Raw genomic sequence first — 20701 nt, forward strand, 5'->3', positions numbered from 1 at the left:
ATGAAGCTACATTAAAGGACTTTATTTATACGTATATGAAGAAATCAAGTCATTATTTGAATAAAAATAAAAAATAAAGTACATAACGTCATAATTTTTCTTATTATTTCACACATAAACGAAACGAATATTTAGATGCATGTGAGAGACGTGTACAAAAAAAATGAGATAAGTATAGGAAATCAAATATACAATTTCTTTTTATTAGTCACAAAACAAACTTTTCATCAAGATATGTGAAGAGTTTATTCGGGCATATAGTCTATTCGGGCGAATGATCCATTCGGGCAAATGGTCTTTTCGGGCGAACGGTCCATTCGGGCGAATGGTCTTTTCGGGCGTTTGGTCTTTTCGGGCGTTTGGTCTATTCGGGCGAATGGAATTCGGGCGTTTGTCATTCGGGCGAGTGTCATTCGGGCGTTTGTGATAGAACCGTGTAGACACAAGTTGGAGGTGCTTTAGAAATAACAAACAGCAGTTACACATTTCCCGAATAAACTTAATTTCACGACTTAAAGTCGAGTTAAGTACGAGACACTGAAGACGGCCTTACTGTTGAGGTCGAAATACGTATCTGTCAATATACAATTAAGTGGTGGAATTCAATGGGATTATACAAACTCGTCTTATGACAAGTGTTTTGTATGTTTTGTGGGTCGATTGAATTTTTAACGGCGTCGGCGTGAAAGATCATTTTCAGCCAGCGGCGGTGGCGTGAGTGAGTGTTGACTAATTTCAAGCTTAAAAAAATCTTCGGAATTTCTTCAGAAGTACCTCAACAAATTCCTTATGAATTTTCTTTTCTACGACTTCCTGGACATTCATCCAGATATTTCTTCGGAAGAATTTCCAGAAATGCTTCCTGAAGTTCCTCCAGGATGTTGTCTGGAACTTGCACTCGGGTGTCGTCCGGAAGTATCTCCAGGATCTCGTTCGGCAGTTCCTCCTAGTTCTCGTCCGGAAGTTCTTCCAGGTTTTGGTCCGGAAGTTCCTCCAGATTTTTTTTCGGAAGTTCCTCCAGGATTTCATCCGCAAGTTTCTCCAGGATTTCATCCAGAAGTTCCTCCGGAAGTACATCCAGGAATTCTTCCAGAATTTTTTCTAGGATTTCATCTGGAAGTTCCTCCAACATTTCGTCCGAAAGTTCCTCCACGATGGCGTCCGAAGCTTTCTCCAGGATTTCGTCCGGAAGTTCCTCTAGGATTTAATTCAAAAGTTTTTCATAGATGTCGTCCCGAATTCCCAGCAGGATGTCGTTAAGAAGTTCCTGTATGGTTTCGTCCTGAAGTTCCTCCAGGATTTCGTCCGAAGTTCAGCCAGAAATTCCATCGGAAGTTTCTCCAACATTTCGTCCGGAAGTTCCTCCAGGATGTCGTCCGCAAGTTTCTCCAGGATTTCATCCAGAAGTTCCTCCGGAAGTTCATCCAGGAATTCTTCCAGAATTTTTTCTAGGATTTCATCTGGAAGTTCCTCCAACATTTCGTCCGAAAGTTCCTCCACAATGGCGTCCGAAGCTTTCTCCAAGGTTTCGTCCGGAAGTTCCTCTAGGATTTCATTCAAAAGTTTTTCATAGATGTCGTCCCGAATTTCCAGCAGGATGTCGTTGAGAAGTTCCTGTATGGTTTCGTCCTGAAGTTCCTCCAGGATTTCGTCCGAAGTTCAGCCAGAAACTCTTCCGGAAGTTCCCCAACATTTCGTCCGGAAGTTCCTCCAGAATGTCGTCCAGAAATTCCTCCAGGACTCTTGAAGTTCTTTCTTGATTTTGTCCGGAAGTTTCTCCAGAATTTTGTCCAAAAGTTCCTCCAGGATGTCGTCTGGAAGTTCTTCCAGCATTTCGTTCAAAAGTTCCTCCATACTGACGTTTGGAAGTTGCTCCAGCTACTACTTACTTGATGCTTGATGGGCTACAGCTCTTCTATGAACCTACGCCGAATGGAGTATCCTTCTCCACTGGACTCGATCCTGGGCCAATCGCTTCCAGTCGCCCTGAACATTGAGCGCCCTCAGGTCCTCTTCAACTGCAAAAAGCCATCGTGTACGTGGCCTTCCACGAAGCCTGTGGCCTCTTCCGGGTTCTCTACTAAATATTATCTTCGCTTGACGTTCTTCCGGCATACAGACAACGTGACCAGCCCACCGTAGTCTGCCGTGTTGTATAAGCTTAATAATATCCTGTCCTTTATACACCTGGTACAATTCGTTATTCATGCGACGCCGCCATATACCGTTCTCCTGTTTACCGCCGAGTATTGTCCGCAGCACCTTACGCTCAAACACTCCTAGAGCTCTCCGATCAGCCTCCTTTAACGTCCATGTCTCATGGCCGTATAAAACCACCGGAAGAATCAGAGTAGTGTAACGAATTTTTCCTACCCTGCAAATCTCCCATCTTTACCATTCATAAAGATACAACCTAAGCTTTCAGTAAGTATGTGCTGCCACCTTTCCTAAGCTAGGGAAACTCTGATAGCTCATAATTCGCGTAGTTGTGTTGAGTTCCACTCGTGTCGGTTCATCTATCTGATCTCGATCACCTATTTCGTCGCAGTTCGATTGTACTCGAGCACATCGGAGTGTATGATGCATCGAATGCCTTATTTAAATTAAAAAAAACGAAACTTTTTGTTCTAGGAAAACCGAGTAATTTTCCATTGCGGCTATTGAAAATCGCTATACTGCAGATATTGTTCGTTAGAACAATTATCCTGTTGGTCGGATTAGTTCGCCATTTGAGTGGAAATAACTTTCTGAAGTGGACGTGTTACGCAAACTTTAAAAAACCAAGCGACGCCAAGTCAATTCTATTGTATTCTAAAAGCAGTTTGTAAAAACAGGCTAAGACCTAAATTATTAGTAAGTTTTTGATTCGTTTGACCATACACCGAAACTAATTAAAGCTTTTGAATACATTTAGCCGGATTTGATAAAAATTGTCATTCCATTAAAGTGCACCTACCATTGTAGAAATAAGTACAAGTTAGGACCAGGTAAGCAACTTTACCACATGTAGTGATCAATATCAGCTAAATGTAATTCACGTTGATTAGGACCCCTACTCAACGTGGGGTGTTTGGTCGGGCCGGACCGTCAGTCGGCCATCGTACGGATTGGTGCTCATCTCGTTTAGTTCTCTCGGACCGGTAGCTGTAAAGTGCATATTGCGCCGTTTTGACAAGCTCAAGCTGCCTTTTTTGTATTATCGACAATCTTGCTACGCTGCTCATATCAGATGCCACGTGATCGACGGCCACATACCGAGGCCCGGCAAGCTTAACGTTCGCGCGTAACTGCTCGATTGTGCCGCCGACGTTTCGACGACCGAGTTCACTCGCTGCATAGCCCAGTATATGGGTAAAAGTCCACTCACCGGAAAATTCCACCCATTACGCCCAACGAATCGTGCGAGGAACTCGAATTTGAAAGGCCACTAGACAAATTCAAATCTAAACGGGCGATTGTCGATATTATTGAGCTGAGCGTAGGTCCTTGCAGCTAGAGAGAGAGATATCAAGCCGCCGCGGCACGAATGCATGCGATCGCCAACGAGTCAACCCAACAGCACACGACGCGTCGAGACGCCGCACACGGATAAGCGGGTTTGGGGAAGAAGGTCAGGTAGGCTAGAGTTAAGTAGGGACGCCCTTAACTGCCAATAAATGTAAACTGCAAGAGAAATTCCAATTAGAAAAATTTGCTAATTAATATAGTTCATTTCCGTTGTTTTTTTTATTCAAATGGCTTAACTTTTAGTTTAATTTTCTATCGGGTAGTTTTGTATATATTTATTTTTTAGTTCAAGAGGTTTCGTTCGCTTCTTGATTGGGTCGTTCGATGAACAAGAGTGTTTGAACCACTATTAGCCCGCCTTGATAAGAGTCTTAGCCGGATTCGAAAGCACGTCAGTAGTCCCCCTTATCAGGGGGTGGCGCATAAGCTACTGTACGGTTGTGTGAACATTCCTCTTCGTTTCATTTGGCGCCCAACGTGGGGCCGTTAATAGTGCTTCACTTCTTGGAACACATTATTGCAGATCGGTATTTAGTATTTAGTAGATTTACTTACAATTTTCTTTTTCTATTAGTTTGCTAAAAGTAATTGAATTGGTTCATAAAACATTATTAGAATTGGCTTATTCTAGGATATTTTTTTTAGTCTACGAGTTATTGAATGAATTGAAGTTTCTTATTGGAATTGCCATTAAATTATTTGATAGTTGATAGATACCTAGTATTAATAACTTTTTTTTCAGATTATTTACTTTATTACAACAATACAAAAAAAAATCATCATAAATTACTAGGTTTACATTGAATTAAAATTAAATTAGAATGGATGGTTACCGCATCAATGCTAATGACCTCGCGGAAGACGAGATTGATTATGAATTAAATATTCGAGGTCAATTGACCGACTCGCTCCTGGTAGCGAAACGTCGAACAGCACGCAGACTTCTTCGTATCCTTGAAGATCCTAGTCGTGTCTGGACGTCTAAATATAACTTCCATCGTGATTTGGTGGAAATCCCCACAAATTGGAAGAAATTGAAAAGCATTTGGTCAATGGACATTACGACGGTTGTCTATCCGTCTTGTTCATTGTCACAAACGGATGCGACGATATGTGCCGCAATCTGAAAAACAAAGAGAGGATCAGATCATGGTTTTGTACGTTATTGCTAGTATCGCGGAGAAATATTTTGATGTAGACTTCTGTAAGGCTACGTCTCTGGTACCAACGAGTAAAGTTGTTCCGGTTGAAACGAGACGTCCATTGGAATCAACCCCGACAAATAGTCCTGGATTAGCCAGCTTCTCACGGTTGGTCAACAACACAACTCCAATTGAGCCGACGAACCTAGCCGCACCCGGAGATGGTTTCATACCGATGAGTCCGTTGGATGAAGAAGGGGCAGTAGGAGGGGAACTTCCTTCACCGTCCGCTAGGGTCTTGAATCCGTTTCTATCAACTCGAAAGGATGTCAACTGCCGTCGATCAGACGGTCCATTACGATCGGAAGCTGAAGAGCCTGATAGTCGTCGTAGATCTGCACCGGGATCGCTGGCAAACCCTTTCCTTGATAATCGTGTGGTTCCACCTCGTCCCAACAATCCATCAAATCTCAAGCCACCGATGCGACAATGCTGAGCAGCTTGTTGGTTGACTCTGTACGTTCAATGGCCAACCAACTGGATTCACCCATCCGTAGACCAGTTGATGAAGGTCTGTCGATGCCGAGGCCACCTTCGGAACAGCATCCTCCGTCAACAACCTTGCGAAATCCTGAAATGAGTGAACGAAATGTCAATGAGTTTGTGCATACTTCGGAGATTGAAGCCTATGTGAAATCGTACCTACAGAAGCTTCGAAGTGAGAGCACTAGTCGTCAGGCAGACTTCCAATCTGACGTAAGTCATCTAGCTGATCAAATCGCCAACGTGGGTTTTCGTGATACTGAAGTTTCCCTGATTTCCAGAGGGATCATTGGGACACATCGAACCAGATTTGCCGATCCGACACCTCCGCTCCAATTGTCATCACGAGACCATTATCCGACAAGAACACCGACTCCTGAAAATGAAAGAAGACCGCATTATGAAGAGCATCAATCAGATGTACGTTCCAGGGAACAGAGACCCCTGTTTCGACAGGAAGTCAACCCTCCTCCTCATGTTTCTTTTCGTAACCCCTATGAACCCATGCCAATTCCGAACTCGGCTGCTTCATCAACTTTCTCAAGGCGTTTGCCGCACCAACAGTGCAATATAATTGAAAAGTGGCCAAAATTTAGTGGCGACAATAATGTAATTCCCGTCACTGATTTTTTGCGCCAAATCAGCATCTTATGTCGCTCATATGCGATTACTAAGGAAGACCTAAGGATGCACGCTCATCTTTTGTTTAAAGACGGTGCGTACACTTGGTTCACAACCTATGAAGAAAAATTCCTGTCTTGGGAAGCTTTGGAAATGAATTTAAAATGCGTTTCGATAATCCAAATAGGGATCAGTTAATTAGGAAGAACTTAGGAACCGTAGACAGAGGCCGAATGAGTTATTCAGCGCCTTTCTGACGGATGTAGAAACTTTGTCCCAGAGGATGATTCATAAAATGTCCGAAAGGGAAAAGTTTGACTTAATAGTCGAAAATATGAAGATGAGTTATAAGAGAAGGTTAGCCTTAGAGCCGATCTACTCAATCGAGCATCTTGCACAGATGTGCTTCAAATTTGATGCCCTAGAACCAAACCTGTACCAAATTGGTGGGTCTTCCAAAGCTCAAGTCCATCAGATTGAGGCCGAAGATGATTCGGAAACGGAGCGAACCGATGACGAGGATGATCAGGTATATGCTATTCAGCATAAAGCCAACAAGTTCGTCCGAAAATATAAAGATAATCCTAACAAAACCTCATCCCAAGCACTGTGTTGGAATTGTCGGCAGATGGGTCATTTATGGCGTGAATGCGATAAAAAGAAGGTCATCTTTTGCCACATTTGTGGACATCTGAATACAACCGCTTTTCGATGTCCCAACAATCACAACCTCGATGATAGGGACAGAGAGGAAGAAAAAAACGAGTAAGTGAGGAGCTTCTCGGGAATCAGGCCTCCTCGAATCGCTCACCAAAGATTCCCAAATCCAATTTTGAACATTTCAACCGAATATGTACCATCAATACTTCCTTAACTAAATGTCCCCATCTAAAAGTCCGTATTTTATCAGAGCAAGTCGATGCGCTGGCTGATACGGGAGCTAGCTTATCAATTATTAGCTCGCAAGACCTAATTGGTAAGCTTGGCTTGAAAATTCAACCTTCGAACCTCAAAATCTCTACGGCCGATGGCACTCCATATCAATGCATCGGATTTGTAAATCTACCGTTGTCAATTGATTCGGTGACCCATGTCTTACCGACAATCGTAGTTCCCGAATTGAAGAAAACGTTAATTCTTGGAATGGATTTTATGGAAAAATTTGGATACCATTTAACAGGACCAACTGTAACCAAACCAGCGACTTGTGAAACGGTGAATGCTATTGATCTCGCGTTGGTCGAAGATTACTTTTCCGAAGACAGTGAAAAAGTTTGCTTTCAACTGATTCCGGGTAATTTCGCCACCGCACCAAATCAGGAACTTACACTGGATGACAGCCTCGAAATCCCTACAATCGAAATACCTGAGCCTCGCTTACAAAACCCGGATGAGTTAGAAACAGAACACGTTTTGACGCCTCCGGAACGGGCCGCTCTTTTTTTAGCGGTAAAGCAGCTGCCAGCGACAAAAGAGGGCACGCTAGGTCGAACTCATCTAATGGAACACACAATTGTTCTGCTTCCGGGATCTAAACCGAAGAGATTTCCATCGTATAGATGGTCCCCTACGGTTGAACAAGTCATTGATTCCGAAGTTCAGCGAATGCAGCGACTGGGAGTGGTAGAAGAATGTAAAGGAGTGGTTGATTTCTTGAATCCCATCCTTCCTATAAAGAAAGCCAATGGTAAGTGGCGTATATGTTTAGATTCGCGCCGATTGAACCAGAGCACCAAGAAAGATGACTACCCATTTCCCAACATGATGGGTATCCTTCAGCGAATTCAGAGATCTAAGTACTTCAGCGTTATCGATTTGTCCGAGTCGTATTACCAGGTTCCACTGGAGGAGAGCGCGAAAGATAAGACAGCATTCAGGACCAATAAGGGACTATTTCGATTTACCGTCATGCCGTTCGGACTCACGAATGCGCCAGCGACGATGGCGAGGCTAATGGCTCGTATTATCGGTCATGACTTGGAACCCTGGGTGTATGTATACTTAGACGACATAATAATAATGTCTAACTCTTTTGAAGAACACCTAAGATTAATTCGAATAGTCGCTGAGAGGCTATTACACGCTGGGTTAACCATCAACCTTGGCAAAAGTAAATTCTGTCAAACTAAAATCAAGTATCTTGGATACATTTTGTCAGAACAAGGGCTTTCCATGGATGCGAGTAAAATTCAGCCTGTTTTGGATTACCCAACGCCACAATGTGTAAAGGACATCCGACGCCTTCTCGGATTAGCGGGATTTTACCAAAAATTCATCGCCAATTATTCCGAAATTGTTACTCCGATTAGCAACCTCTTAAAGAAAAATCGGCGGAAATTTAGCTGGACCGAAGAAGCTGATGTGGCTATGGAGAAACTCAAATCAGCTTTAATATCTGGACCGATACTCGCAAATCCAGATTTTCAGTTGCCGTTCATAATAGAGACTGACAGTTCTGATCTTGCCGTGGGCGCTGTTCTAGTCCAAATTCAGGATGGTGAGAGAAAAACGATAGCGTACTACTCAAAAAAACTCTCTAGCACGCAAAGGCGATACAGTGCGACTGAGAGAGAGTGTTTAGCGGTCTTACTGAGTATCGAACACTTTAAACACTTTGTGGAAGGTACACCCTTTATCGTACAGACGGATGCGATGAGCCTTACCTTCCTTCAAAGCATGTCGATCGAGTCGAAGTCCCCGCGAATCGCAAGATGGGCACTAAAGCTGGCCAAGTATGAAATTGTGCTACAGTATAAAAAAGGGTCGGAAAATATTCCCATGATGCTCTTTCTCGCGCTATAAACACCATTGATGCCGTTCTTGAAGATCCATACATCAGCCAACTAAAAGACATGATTACCAAATACCCAGACCGCTATAGAGATTTCCGAATCACGAACGGAAAAATATTCAAATTTATTACCAACTCGACAATCCCTGAGGACTCCGGGTTTCGTTGGAAATACGTTGTCCCGTCGCCGGAACGCAAAAGTGTCATTGAGGTTGCCCATAAAGAAGCGCACCTGGGATTTTTAAAGACATTAGCGAAGGTACGAGAACGCTATTATTGGCCTCGAATGGCCTCTGATATCAAAAGGATATGCCAAAACTGCCCCGTTTGCAAAGAGTCCAAAATCCCTAACACCAATGTCACTCCGGTTTGTGGTAAACCTAAGTTATGCTCCCGTCCTTGGGAGATGATATCAATGGATTTCCTCGGTCCTTATCCAAGATCCCGAAAGGGAAATATGTGGCTGTTCGTAGTATGTGATTTCTTTTCGAAATTCGTATTAGTTCAGTGCATGCATGCAGCAACATCTATTTCTGTCTGCACCTTCGTAGAAAACTTAGTTTTCAATTTATTTGGTACCCCAGCTGTCTGCATTACAGATAATGCACAAGTATTTAGGTCAAAACAATTCGAAACCCTATTAACTACGTATGGAGTCACGCACTGGAACCTAGCGGTCTATCACCCCAGTCCGAACCCCACGGAAAGGGTGAACAGAGTTATCGTTACCGCCATACGGTGCTCTCTCAATCAACAAAAAGACCACAGAGATTGGGATAGGTCGGTACACCAAATCGCAAAAGCAATCAGGACCTCCGTTCACGACAGTACGGGATTCACACCGTATTTCATAAATTTTGGTAGGAATATGGTTAGCTCAGGTTCAGAGTATGAACTTCTAAGAGAGTCTGATATCGAGCCTACCAACCTCGGAGAAGAAATGAGGGACTTATTTGTCATCGTCAGAAAAAATCTGATGAAAGCATATAATCGTTACTCACGTCCATACAATCTCCGAGCTAACAAAAATCATACGTTTCGAAAAGGCGAAGAGGTGTACAAGAAAAACACCCATCTATCTGATAAGGGCCAGAACTTTGTTGGCAAACTAGCAAATAAATTCACCAGAGTACGGATAACCAATGTACTGGGAACTAACTCGTATGCCTTGGAAACGATGGACGGTAAACCAATTCCTGGCACATACCACGGTTCCTTCTTAAAACGGGCGTGAATTATAAAGCTATGACGGTGTCACTAGAGAGTGCACATAAACAACTAGTTTCACTAACTAAAACACTCTCCAGAGGTTTATCCCGGCGTTTGAGATGTCATCACTATGTTTCCTCGCGTCGATGATGTTTGCATCCATCTGCAGGCTCCGTAGATGAAGAAATCGGTTGCAAAACACCAAATAAAACCGCGATGCAATATATTACACAACACTGATGTGTCCTCTCATTAGAAATAATGCCATCCAAATAATTTTAATTACCTAGAATAGGTAAACAAACTTAAATTAGTATAGGTTTAGCTAGGAACAATTGTTCAACGATTTAACTTACATGTGGGGAGTCCGATCCGTTCACACTATCCACATATTTCTTTACGAAGTCAATATAGAAAAAAAAATATATCATACATACAAGCTACGTAGTACACTTTCATATTCAACCATATCCACACACGTTGCAGGATCGTTAGTTTGATATCATCATCTCTTCAGTTATACATTTTGTCGTTTCTCTCGGTATTCTGGAAGGAAAGCTTTGGACGCAAAGTGAGATTCGGGCGCGTTTGCTTTGCGAGAATGAGTGACTAAATGCGTAGAGTAACTGTAACTATAATGTTTTCCAATTGTTATTGGAGTTAATCGGTACTAATGTTCTGAACTACAGTTTTCCAATTATTATTGGAGTTATTTGGTCGGCTTTAATAAGATTTTTTTTCAGATGAATCTGAAGTGAATTGGTTAGATTAATTAGGATCAGATGTTTCTGATATTGATTTGGTTGTCATTAGTGGAAGCGATGGAGTAAGTTAAAAGGAACGTTATTTGATTGGCACCGAATATCTAAGAGAAACTTCAATTTATCAATTAAATAAATCGGATTCCTACTATAGTTTTTCAGAAAAAGTTTTTATTTCTTAGTAAAATACTTTAGTATATTTTAGAGTCATTGTTGTTGTGAAATAAGCCAAGCGAATAAGTCAATAGAAATCTGCAAAACCTTGGTCAATAAAAATTTTGAAATTAAATTTCAAAATTTTTATTGAACTCCATGTGGGCAAAATGTAACGAATTTTTCCTACCCTGCAAATCTCCCATCTTTACCATTCATAAAGATACAACCTAAGCTTTCAGTAAGTATGTGCCACCTTTTCCTAAGCTAGAAACTCTGATAGCTCATAATTCGCGTAGTTGTGTTGAGTTCCACTCGTGTCAGTTCATCTATCTGATCTCGATCACCTATTTCGTCGCAGTTCGATTGTACTCGAGCACATCAGGTGTATGATGCATCGAATGCCTTATTTAAATTTTAAAAAAACGAAACTTTTTGTTCTAGGAAAACCGAGTAATTTTCCATTGCGGCTATTGAAAATCGCTATACTGCAGATATTGTTCATTAGAACAATTATCCTGTTAGTCCGGATTAGTTCGCCATTTGAGTGGAAATAACTTTCTGAAGTGGACGTGTTACGCAAACTTTAAAAACCAAGCGACGCCAAGTCAATTCTATTGTATTCTAAAAGCAGTTTTGTAAAAACAGGCTAAGACCTAAATTATTAGTAAGTTTTGATTCGTTTGACCATACACCGAAACTAATTAAAGCTTTTGAATACATTTAGCCGGATTTGATAAAAATGTCATTCCATTAAAGTGCACCTACCATTGTAGAAATAAGTACAAGTTAGGACCAGGTAAGCAACTTTACCACATGTAGTGATCAATATCAGCTAAATGTAATTCACGTTGATTAGGACCCCTACTCAACGTGGGGTGTTTGGTCAGGCCGGACCGTCAGTCGGCCATCGTACGGATTGGTGTTCATCACGTGTAGTTCTCTCGGGCCGGTCGCTGTAAAGTGCATATTGCGCCTTTTTGACTAGCTTAAGCTGCATTTTTGTATTCTCGACAACCTTGCTATGCTGCTCACGTCAGATGCCACGTGATCGACGGCCACATACCGAGGCCCGGTAAGCAACGTTCGCGCGTAACTGCTCGATTGTGCCGCCGACGTTTCGACGACCGAGTTCACTCGCTGCATAGCCCAGTATATGGGTAAAGTCCACTCACCGGAAAATTCCACCCATTACGCCCAACAGATCGTGCGAGGAACTCGAATTTGAAAGGCCACTAGACAAATTCAAATCTAAACGGGCGATTGTCGATATTATTGAGCTGAGCGTAGGTCCTTGCAGCTAGAGAGAGACATCAAGTCGCCGCAGCACGAATGCATGCGATCGCCAACGAGTCAACCCAACAACACAAGACGCGTCGAGACGCCACACACGGATAAGCAGGTTTGGGGAAGAAGGTCAGGTAGGCTAGAGTTAAGTAGGGACGCCCTTAACTGCCAATAAATGTAAACTGCAAGAGAAATTCAATTAGAAAAATTTGCTAATTAATATAGTTCATTTCCGTTGTTTTTTTTTATTCAAATGGCTTAACTTTTAGTTTAATATTCTATCGGGTAGTTTTGTATATATTTAATTTTAGTTCAAGAGGTTTCGTTCGCTTCTTGATTGGGTCGTTCGATGAACAAGAGTGTTTGAACCACTATTAGCCCGCCTTGATAAGAGTCTTAGCCGGATTCGAAAGCACGTCAGTAGTCCCCCTTATCAGGGGGTGGCGCATAAGCTACTGTACGGTTGTGTGAACATTCCTCTTCGTTTCATTTTGTAAACTGCAAAATGAAACGAAGAGGAAAGAGCCAAATGAAACGAAGAGGAATGTTCACACAACCGTACAGTAACATAGGCCACAAAAACACAGATAAAAAATTTCAGTACATTAATGGTTTACTAGCGTCGATCGATTACGTCTAAAATGATTAACTGATCAACAATCGAACGTGGTCGGTATCAATGAATTTCCCAACTTTATAATGAAAAGAGCTATACTGAAACAAGTATCTTATGAATAATGGGATATAAAGGTAAAAAAATTCGTTACAATAATGCTCTAAGCGCGAGTTTTGTTTTCGTTTGCAGACTACGGGACTTAAGCTGGTTACGAAGTCCGTAATAAGCCCTATTTGCAGCTGCAATACGCCTTTTCAACCCGCGGATAACATGATTATTGCACGTCACTAATGTTCCAAGATACACAAATTCTTCGACCACTTCAAATTTTTCAGCATCCAGCACTATTTCGCAACCACCACCACTAATGAACCCACGATGATTACCAGCGACCATGTACTTCGTTTTGCTGGTATTGATCGTGAGTCCAATCCTCGCTGTCTCCCTCTTAAAAGGCACAAAAGCCTCTTCCACGGCACGGCGATCAATTCCGATAATGTCGATATCGTCCGCAAATCCCAGGAGAATATGCGATCTTGTGATAATGGTACCGCTTCTTTGCACACCAGCTCTCCTAATCTCTCCCTCAAGCGCTATATTGAACAGTAGATTCGAGAGTGCATCACCCTGCTTTAATCCATCTAAGGTAACAAATGACGTCGATATTTCATCCGCAACCCTTACACTTGATTTCGATCCGTCCAACGTTATACGAATCAGCCGTATCAGTTTCGCCGGAAAACCATGTTCAAGCATAATTTGCCATAATTCATTCCATGTCACTGAATCGTACGCCGCCTTCAAATCAATAAACAGAAGATGTGTCTGCAAGTTGTACTCCCGGAATTTATCAAGGATTTGTCTCAGGGTAAACATTTGATCCGTCGTTGATCGGCCCTCACGAAAACCTGCTTGGTATTCGCCGACGAAGGACTCTTCAAGCGGTCTCAATCTGTTGAACAGAATACGGGACATAATTTTGTACGCCGAATTAAGGAGGGTTATTCCTCGGTAATTGACGCACTCCAGTCTGTGCCCTTTCTTAAAGAGAGGGCAAATGAGGCCGTCGAACCAGCTAGCAGGTATTTCCTCGTCTTCCCATATTTTCGACATAATATGGCGCAGAACTTCATAAAGCTGCTCACTGCCATGTTTGAGAAGTTCAGCCGGGAGCTGGTCCTTCCCCCCAGCCTTATTGTTTTTCAGCTCTTTAACAACTTTTTTAACCTCATCTAGTGTAGGTGACTCCACAGTTTGTCCATCGTCGCTAATATTGATTCTGTTCACCGATGCACCGTCACTTCCTCCATTCAACAAAGTCTCGAAGTGTTGCTTCCACCTGGCAGCCACTTCAGTTTTATCTGTCAGCAAATTCCCTTGTTGGTCGTTGCACATGACGGGAGATGGCGCTGTCTTTCTCCGCACGCCATTGACTGACTCATAAAACCTCCGCATATCGTTCTGCTCCATTGTTTCCTGCGCCTCACTAATAACTTGTTCTTCGTACTCTTTTTTCTTCCTGCGGCGGGTTCGTTTTTCGGCTGCTCTTGCTTCCTTGTACCGATCTCTATTCGATCGAGTACCCGACACCAACATCCGGCTTCTGGCAACGTTTTTCTCGTCTCCACATCGAACCAACCCGTCCTGAGTCGCCTCTGTGCAGTGCTTACCACTTCTCGTGCTGTTGTGCTCACCGCTCCATGGATCGACTCCCATAGATCGTTGATGTTGTCGCTAACGTTGATTGCACTTATCCGTTCGTCGAGCTTCTGGCGGTACTCAGCCGATACTCCTTCCGCCGACAATCGCTGGATATTGTAACGCATCGTTCGCTGTGATCTTTCGTTCGATACAGTTGACAACCGTGATCGAATTTTACTGACAACGAGGTAGTGATCAGAGTCAATGTTCGGACCTCTGAATGTCCACACATCGATAACATCGGAGAAATGTCGCCCATCCACCAGAACATGGTCTATCTGGTTGCAAGTTTCACCATTTGGGTGTCTCCAGGTGAGCTTTCGGATGTTCTTTCGTGCAAAGTAGGTGCTACTGATGGCCACTACCATATGCATTAATGATGCCACGAAAAGACTCGAATATTCATGAAAAAGAGCAAAACAACGTTTGGTGGCAATCGAAGTGAGCAAAAAATGGTTAGGGTAAATGATCCAATAGTGGAGGAACTAAGCACGTCTCAACACTAATAATTTTCCTAGAATTAAATGAAATTTCATTTCGCTTACTTTGGATATGTATTCGAAAGCGTTCCCCATCTATTCTCTTGTAAAAATGCTTCCGTCTGTATTGCATGTATTCCGTCCAAAAATAACACGCTGTTCGCTGTTCCAATAGTTGCGGTATTCTTTCATTCGTGTTCCTATAGTTACGAATCCTATTGTTTTCTTACGGGACTCGCAACTATAAGAATACTACCGCAACTATTGGTGCACAGGCGAAAATTGAATAACGTATTTTCTAGATATTTATCAGTTTTTGAAGATAACCAATGCTGTTTTCACTTCATTCGTATGTTGACATATCGTTTTATCATTGAACGTAATGGGTTGCTGCGATCGATTCGTAGATTTAACGCACACTGTACAACCGCAACTTGAGGAACACCTACGACTATCGGATCGTTTGTCCTATCACTCTCCAGGCTGTTTTTTTTTTTCGAAAAGCGATTTCTCACCGAAAATTTTCGTGAGGGAGCTCCTGAGATTGAGTGAGCCTGAGCATTACTGCCGTAATCTGAAAAAGTGACGTATACGCCATTTTCCAAAAATGGTGTTAACGAGTACTACTCATCGAGTTCTTTAACAGAAAAATGGAAAACATGCATGTTGTAAAATGGCGGTTACGTTACTTTTCCAGATTACGGCAGATTACGAACCCTGCCCCACATTCCAGGCAGGCACCACAACTCGCAGTTGGCCTGGGGAGGGACCGTCAGGCCCTTGAACATAGACCCAGCTTCTTCTCGGGTTTGAAGTATCACTATTTTTTGTAATTTTTGTTTGATGCACCATGAATTGACTCATCTAAGCGATTGCTTCCGAAGATTAAAAAGCATATAATTTAATTCTTACGACAATAAATATCTATGCAAAAGTTTATTTATTGACATATCTTCGGGTGCATGAGCCTTATTAGCGTTTTTACAACCATGGGAAATTATTGTTTTCACTTTCAAACGATTGCATTGTGTGGCGCTCTGCATTTCAAGATGCCGCTGTTTCGTAGACCAGCTGTAAGGCAAGTGGCTTCATAAATGTTCCACAATAAAGTGGAAATTTCCAACTGTCCAATGAGCAGTTCGAAGTAGCTCAAAGTTGATTCCGTTCTGCTTATTCTTTTTTATCAACAAAAAACCAGAATTATCCACTTAGCGGTGATGGCCTTTCTCGTGTATTATAATACAATAAAACAAAGAGTAACAAGAAAAGCATATAAGTGAGGTCTAAATTGCACTTTTGGAAGGTATATTCAGTTATTTCCATCAATTCACATTTATTTGCGTTCATTTGCAGCAGGATTCCGCGTCGAATGCAGCCTGTTGCATATTGCAAGCAAATCGGGTAAAGATATTGTACAAAAAAGTGTGTCTCACATTTTTTTGTACACACACACATGCAGATTTGGGATTTAGTATTTTAGAAGAAAAACCTTAATTAATGCACTCAGAGATAATGCTGCACTTTTAGTGTATTATTTAAATTATTGTTTTAAGATAACTTTGAAGGTATCTGGACTATTATCAATTGAAAAAATGGGACAGGTTTCTACCAGGGAGGTAGGCATGTGCGACCTCTGGATTTGGTTCTGGCGTGAAGGACACTTCTCACTAGGATAGGATGTGCCAATTAGTCATTAAAAATCGTACCGATTTTCTGTCAAAATTGTACCGGTTGCTGATTGGGTGAAAATGACAATCGATTACTTCGATCGGCGGTATCACATTTTCAAAAGGGCAGCTTGATGCTACCTTGGCCGTGTTGCTAGGAAATTTAATTAAAATTTAAGACATAATTCAAAAGTTTGTTTTTTTTTTATTTTTTGGGTAAAATGAATTTATGCTAGCCTGCAAAATATGCATGCATGATTCTCAAGGGTTATGCTAATTGGAAATACTCGATTTGAAGCATTATTAAACAAATTTTTACCCTTTTCACTGTAAAACTCATCTAATTCCTTGTAAAAACTTTTTGCTGATAGTACGTAGCATATTTGATTACGAAATATGGAAGAAATGAACGATAAAACATTAATTTTATACATATATTATTCGGCGGATTTTACATAAAAAATATTCGGAAGCACTGGACACCACCTCGTCGAAGCAATCGACTGAGGAAACAACAAGGCAGTCACAATTGAATTGTCACATCCTATCCTAGACTTCTCATGGAATCCTAATTTAAAAGTATTCGCATTTTCAAGACACACCACCCAATACGAAAGGAACGCACAACTGTCATTTTTAATATTTCAATTTTGCGTCGCAGCATGCGTGAAATGATAAAAAAGACACTTGTGTATTGCTTCCGTATTGAGTGATTTGTCCTTGAAAACGCAATTACTTTTGAATTTGGATTCCGTGAGGACTACCTTTTAGCTATGACAATTTTTATTTCGATATTTCGTCGAAACCAAGCACTTAATATTGCAACGATGTCACGATATGGTATACCTACTTGAGACACCTGAATGATTTATCGCTTTGAAAATGGGTTTGTTTGTATCAACTAATCGCATATAAATTCGTTTGCATTCACAATTCTGCCTTATCACTGGTTCTAAGCTTTTATGCAGAGTACACAAACTTTGTTCGCCGTTGATAGCCACACGGCGCCCTAGGTTTCTCCCTCAATGCAACTGGTTTACAAGTGAATCATTTGTTTGTGAAACTGCATATATCCATTGTACACAATTTGGAAAAAAAAAAACTGTTTTTGAACAAATTGGCACCGAATCTTTTGATTTCTTCGATACAGATCAATAGTTTTTGGCAAAACTCAACACCCTGGGCCACTTCCAGTGCGAAAACTGTAAGCAGTACTACATAATTGCTCTTCATAGTACGTGCACATATGTAGTTTCTCAAACAAACAAATTGTTTTCTTACATTCCTGACCAAAACTTGTTTCGTAGTTTTTGACAGAATATGTATTTTTGGACAAAGATTCAGAATATATAAAAATCTTATTTTGGACATGTTACATATGCAGTTTCTCCTTGAGTTTCTCAAACAAACGGTTCAAGTAGGGTTGAGATTTTTTGCGAGAAAATTTGTATTTTAGTAGAATTGTCTCTTCGCGATATGATCAAATTTGCTGTATGCATCCCGCATGAAATAAAAGAAAAATCTGAATATTTTTTTGTAGGAATACAAAATCTCCTTTTTGTGTATAGTTTTTCGACTATCAGTATAAGTATCTATGGTACAGATTCTTGATCACGGGTGTCCAGTTAGCCATTTGGGGTCCAATTTGGGGTTTGTTTATCAGTCCGGCATAGAATGTTTTCGAGTGTGAAACGTTGTGCTTAGCACACAAAATATCATTCGAAAGTATCCGAAAGATATTCAATTTGCAAAAAAAAAGCTAACCGCGGTGGACGTTGGTCGATTCTGATGGCTTTTTCGCACGTTTAAGTGGTCTTGTTGTGTAGGAGTTATCACGCCAATCTAGAGAGTTGGAGGTTGAAGGTTCGAGTCCCTCCAAGACACGTGGATTCCTTTTCGCAAATTTCATATCAATTTGTCTATTTTGAAACATGTGCTTATGCGCAACCAAGATAGGTAATTAACAAAAAAAATCGTGAATGTGAATTCATCATTTATAATTAACGATAAGGCTACATTATGATGATTAATCTCTAAGGTATTAAATCTGTATTTAAATATGATTTGAAATTTTCACCCTGACTTTATTGGTCATTTTGGATTCCACGCTAAAATTTCGCTCTATATTATGCACTGAACTATTTAGCCCTATACCGCAATGATTATCGCGTCCAAATAGGTTTATGTGCACGAAGTGCCGTAAATGTTCTTTTACCAGTAGCCGTGCGGTGCAGAAGTTGATGCATCCGAGTGTCAGTTTGGCTTGGCATTACGTGCGTTGCGCGATTATGGAGGATCGTTGAGTTGAAAGTGAAAGCCTTTATTGTATTTTTGTTTCCCATTTGTTCGCGGATGGTTTGCGCCACTGTTTTTGTAGCTAATGAGCAGATGAATATTACAGCTATGATTGCAGTTATGAGTTACTCGTACAATATGTTTTGGGCGTCTCGTTACTAGCGTAAACAGTCTTTGAAATGGCATGGCGTGCACATATCGTGGTGAACATGCTTTTAAAAAAATAATTTCCAAAAACCTGTAAATTTTAAGCAAAATATTAGACTTGTTGTCTTTCATTTCTTCAAATATCGATAATTTGCTTAATGTTGCACTGTAAGTTATGTTTTAATGTAAAATTGGTTTAATATTTTACTGTAATTAACAATGCTGATGAGGGTGTTTCCTGTGTAATTGGCAAATTTGAAGTAATATCTACTAAACTGATAATGTTTTGCTTGGTTGTTATATTCATTTTTCTGATAAAAAATCGTATTTGCTCCATGATGTTACAGTCGACAACGAAATAAGGCATTGCATTTGTTGAGGTTAAATTTTCTTAATGGAGCAAACTGGTGGGAAATTTTGCATTCACAATTGAAGTGATCTACACAACGGACTTTATTCGTTACATCATAGTAGATGGCCCCAAGCAACCGACGGAACATCGTGAATGAAGTTTGATCAGCTGGTCGAAGTACGTTTTGCAAAATAGCCCCTTGACATTCACTCATGCATTCAGCGAAATGATGGTAGACACACCAACATTTTCATTCATTTAATTCGAACTCTTCCTCTTGGAGTGTCTGCGATGCACAAGCAGCATTAGAGGGCCCCAGTGTAAGAGCAATTAAAAGCAGCTGACTGGAGAATAATTAAACCGATCATCAGATAACTCCATTTGTTTGGTTTTCGTAAAAGTGGAAAGGTCTGGTTATAGTGATTTTTATGTTCAGGGTATAGATAATAAGCCATCTATTCTATTGTTCACCTTGTACTTTAGCGAAGGCAAATACTTTTATCCTACTTAAAAGAATGTTTATTTCCATAAAATTGATCTTCTCGAGTAATCAATGAGATTCATTCACATCTTCATTGAGAACACCACCCATTTTATGTGTGGATACATGCCATCAAGAGCAGCGGATGTGACACTAATTGCTTCAATTAACTGTACGTAACCCCTAGGGGCAGTTTCGAATTGACTGGACCATTTGATTGAAATGCTAATGCAGCATGCGCACGGAGTAGTTTTATTTAATGCATTACCAAATCGATGAATGGGACTGTCGATGAATCATACTTACCAAGTTTTTGTCATGTCGCAATAGTGGCCCAATTCAAACCTTTATCGCACCCTATGTGTACAAAACGGCTATAGGAGGCACAAAACAAACATTTTTTTTCACACATTTTTAAATTCTTATTCCATTCTACGTCTTCAATGAAACTTCTTATAGTTTCTTATTCTTACGTGGTTAAACTTGTCATTCATTTCATTAATATATCTGCAGCAACGATGAAAAGGGTTGTGATGTCCACTGAGTGTTCGATGCGTTGGTATAAACAGGAAAGGTCACAGAAATGCTGCTTCTGAAGTAGTCGCTTTTCTCATTAGGCGAATCAAAACCTAAAACTCATTGAAATATAGAGTGACCATATATGGTATCCTAACAATGGCGTGGCTAGAAAATGGGTCAGGGGGAGTTTTCTGAGAAAACGAAAATCAGTTTTCATGTTTGCTCAGATACAGATACAACTATTGGAACACTGCGCCAATAATTGAAGATATCATTTTAGGCAACAATGATGGATTTTGTTGCGATTGGATAAATCTTCGTTTGAAACATAATTCATGAGCTTTCGGATGCACAGCGGATTTTTCAATGAATCTGTTAATTTAAATTATATTATATAATTTATATATGGATTTTACATAATTTGTTCTTT

The 20701-nt window shown here is 40.9% G+C and overlaps 1 protein-coding gene and 1 long non-coding RNA gene across 4 annotated transcripts in view; both read left to right on the forward strand.

Annotated features, from left to right (window-relative positions):
- Positions 1 to 20701, forward strand: part of LOC134205564 (uncharacterized) — a 59233-nt gene that overhangs the window by 2069 nt on the left and 36463 nt on the right. The window lies entirely within an intron of this gene.
- LOC134208743 (uncharacterized) lies at positions 2736 to 3609 on the forward strand. Its single transcript, XR_009978694.1, has 3 exons — positions 2736 to 2853; positions 2915 to 2987; positions 3048 to 3609. It is a non-coding gene; the product is annotated as an uncharacterized LOC134208743 (long non-coding RNA).

The sequence above is a fragment of the Armigeres subalbatus genome, chromosome 1 (genome assembly GCF_024139115.2).
Source record: "Armigeres subalbatus isolate Guangzhou_Male chromosome 1, GZ_Asu_2, whole genome shotgun sequence".
NCBI lineage: Eukaryota > Metazoa > Arthropoda > Insecta > Diptera > Culicidae > Armigeres > Armigeres subalbatus.